Source organism: Phoca vitulina, unplaced genomic scaffold (assembly GCF_004348235.1).
Source record: "Phoca vitulina isolate PV1807 unplaced genomic scaffold, GSC_HSeal_1.0 scaffold21, whole genome shotgun sequence".
Taxonomy (NCBI): domain Eukaryota; kingdom Metazoa; phylum Chordata; class Mammalia; order Carnivora; family Phocidae; genus Phoca; species Phoca vitulina.
This window is the reverse complement of record NW_022589724.1, coordinates 30779546-30783376: the sequence shown is the minus strand read 5'-3', so window position 1 is coordinate 30783376 and position 3831 is coordinate 30779546. Positions and strand designations below refer to the sequence as shown.

At 39.7% G+C, this 3831-nt stretch overlaps 1 non-coding gene across 1 annotated transcript; it reads right to left on the bottom strand.

The window, feature by feature from the left end:
- Window positions 1-2995: 2995 nt before the first annotated feature.
- Window positions 2996-3131, bottom strand: LOC116641450. The gene has a single exon (XR_004301170.1). It is a non-coding gene; the product is annotated as a U4 spliceosomal RNA (small nuclear RNA).
- Between the last annotated feature and the right edge of the window lie 700 nt (window positions 3132-3831).

Genomic DNA, 3831 nt, shown 5'->3' with positions numbered 1-3831 from the left:
TGCCGTTTTTCAGAAAACATTCTGAAAGGCTTTGGTTTTCAGGGTGAAGGCACCTCATCTACTCTGGATTGGAGAGGCCGAGACAGGCAAAGGCAGAAGATTGCACTCCAAATCAAAGGGGATTTCCAACCAAAATAGCTCGTGGGTGCACACTCTCTCCCATCCCACTGCTCTGGGGTGCACACTCTCTCCCATCCCACTGCTCTGGGGTGCACACTCTCTCCCATCCCACTGCTCTGGGTGCACACTCTCTCCCATCCCACTGCTCTGGGTGCACACTCTCTCCCAACCCACTGCTCTGGGCCAAGTGATAAATGCAGCATAACTGATGACCCCAAACATACAGTGGGGCTACAAACACAATAACCTCTCCAGAGATGAGGAACAGAGGTGGGGGGTGGTGGGCAACATGGCCTGCTGAGCCCAGATCATGGAGCCACAAGGTGGGGGGGGCCGTCTGGGCTCTCGGTACCCCCTGCAGGGAAGGGGGACCTAAACCTAGGTGGGACCAGGACACAGGCCTGTGGAAGGAGACAAGAAAGAGCAGGGCAGCCCCCACACCAAGGCTGAACGCAGACCATCATCATAGACACGGATGCAAAAATATAAAATAAACTACTAGCAAATTGAATTCAGCCATAAAAAGGATAGTGCGTAATTAAGGAATTGTATTTATGTCAGAAAAGGAGATTTGGTGATCATCAGGAAACTGATCAATATAATTCACCATGCTGACACATTAAGAAGAAAAATCAGAGTCTTACTACATGTAGCAAAGACACTTGCAAAAATTCAACATCCATTCATGATTAAAACTAAAACAGCTCTTACAAACCAGGAACAAAAGGGAAATTCCTTAAGCCGTTTAAGAGTATCTGCCAAAGTCAGCATACTTAGTGGTGAAATATAGAAAGCTTTCCTTCTGAAATTAGAAGCAAGACAAGAATTTCTCCTCTCACCCTTTCCATTCAACATTGCAACAGCAGCCCTTACCAGTGCAATAAGGCAAGAAAAATAAATGAAAGGTGAAAAGATTGGAAAAGGAGAAACAAAACTGTCACAAGTAACGTGATTGTGTCACAGAGGATCCAAAATGAACTACAGGTCAGTAATTAGAACTACAAAAAGTTTAACAAGGTTGCTGGATGTAAAATCAACACATAAAATCAGATTTATGTCTATATAATGGGAGTAAATAGATAGAAAATGAGAATTTTTAAATGATACCATCTGCAACAACATCAAATGAGATCAGGTACCTGGAACTCAATCTAGTTCTGTGCACAAGACCTCTAGAGAATAAATAATTATATTAATAGACATTCATGAAGACCTAAATAAAGGGGGGACATAGATCATGTTTATGGTTTAGGAAACTCAACATTATAAAGATGTTAATTCTTCCAAATTGATTATTTTCAAGTCGCGTTCATTGAAGTATAATGATCTATAGTAAAATTTTTCCTTTTTTAGTGGACAATTCTCTAAATCTTGACAACCTTAAATAATTGTGTAACTGCCACCATAACCAACATAGAGAACACATCCATCACCTCCCAAACTCCACGCCAGTGCCTAGAACCTCTGATCTATTGTTGTCCCTATAGTTTTGCCTTTTCTAGAATGTCATTTAAATGAAATCATGCTGTATGCAACATTTTGAGTCTGACGTCTTTCACTCAGCATAACTCATTTGAAATTCATCCCTGTTCTTGCATGTATCCATAGCTCATTCATGTTTATTGCTGAAAAGTATTTCATTAGATGGACGTACCACAGTTTGAAAAATATGTGAATTGCTTCCAGCTTGGAACAATTATAAATTGAGCTGCTATAAACATTCACTCACAGAGTTTTAAGTGATTTTCTTGGGTAAATACCCAGGAGTGGAATCCTTGGGACATGCTGTGAGCGTGTGTTTAACTTTGTAAGAAACCGCCAGACTGCAGAGTGGCTGGGCCACGTTGTGTTCCCACCAGTGAGGTATGAGAGTTCCAGGTGCTCTGCATCCTCACTCGTTATCGTCAGTTTTTAAAAGTCATGATTAGAGGTTATAGTGGTACATCATTCTGCAATGACATAATGACTAATTACACTGAGCATCTTTTTATGTGCTTATTCGGCAATCATACATATTCTTTTGATGAACTGTCTTGTAATGTCTTTGTCAGGTTTTGGTATCAGACTAACGCTGACCTCATAAGTAGAATTGGTAGAATTTGCCAGAAAGCTCACCTAACTCTGGAATTTATTGTTTTTGGAGGGTTTTAAACAACAAACTCCAATATATATGGGAGTTTAATGTATATGGGACTATCACCTGTTTTTTTTTTTTTCTTGAGTGAGCTTTGGTAGCTTATGTCTTTGAAGGAATTTGTCTATTTCATCTCTAAATTGTAGAATTTGTGGGCACAAAACTGTAATAATATTTAATAACATTTTAATATCTACACGGTCTGTAGTGATGTCCCCTTTTTCATCCTGATATTGGTGATCTGTGTCTTCTGTCTTGTTCTCTTTGTCAGTCTGACTAGAGATTTGTCAATTATATATGGTCTTTCCACAGAGGCAACTCTGGCTTCATTGATTATATTTTCCTCTAGCCTTTTTCTTTCCTATCTCATTGATGTCTGCTCATTACTCTTTCCTTCCTTCTGTTTGCTTTGAAATTAATTTGCTTATTTTTCTAGTTCCTTAAGGTGGGGTTTAGATCATTGATTTTCTTTTGCTTTTCTTTTCTTGAGTATATTTGATGCACAGCGTTAAATTAGTGTTAGGTGTACAACTTAGTGATTGGACAAGTCTACAAATTATACTAACTTCACCACAGGTCCGTCTGTCCATCTGTCCCATTACATCACTGTTACAGTATCATTGACTGTACTCCTTATGCTCTGATTCCTGTTCCTATGACTTACTTATTCCCTAACTAGAAGCCTGTCTCTCCCTCTCCCCTTCCCCATTTTGCCCATCCCCCACCCCTCTCCCCTCTGGCAACCATCAGTTCATTCTTGGTATTTATACTTCTTTTTTTTTTAAGATTTTATTTATTTATTTGACAGAGCTTTAATTAGCAATAATCGCGCCTTGGATAAACCTCATTGGCTACAATACTGCCACTGCACAAAGCTTGACAGAGCTTTAAAGAGAGACAGTGAGAGAGGGAACACAAGCGGGGGAGTGGGAGAGAGAGAAGCAGGCCTCCCGTGGAGCAGGGAGCCCGATGCGGGGCTCGATCCCAGGACCCTGGGACCATGACCTGAGCTGAAGGCAGATGCTTAACGACTGAGCTACCCAGGCATCCCAGTATTTATATTTCTCATTCTGCTTTTTGTTCATTCATTTTTTTTTTTTTAGATTCCACTTATGATTAGAATCATATGGTATTTGTCTTTCTCAATCTGACTTATTTCACTTAGCATTATACCCTCTAAATCCATCCATGTGGTCCCAAATGGCATATATCACCTCTTCTTTATCCATTCATCTATCGATGGACACTCAAGTTGCTTCCATATCTTGGCTATTGTAAATAATGCTGCAATAAACATAGGGTGCAGATATCTTTTCAAGTTAGTGTTTTCCCTGAGTATACACCCAATATACTGGAATTACTGGATCATAGAGTAGTTCTATTTTTAACTTTTTGAGGAATTTCCATACTGTCTTCCACATTGGCTACACCAGTTTGCATTTTCACCAAGGGCACGAGGATTTCTTTTTTTCCATATCCTCGTCAACACTTGTTATTTATTGTGTTTTTGATTTTAGTCATTCTAACAAGTGTGAGGTGGTATCTCGTTGTGGTTTTGATTTGCATTTCTCTGATGA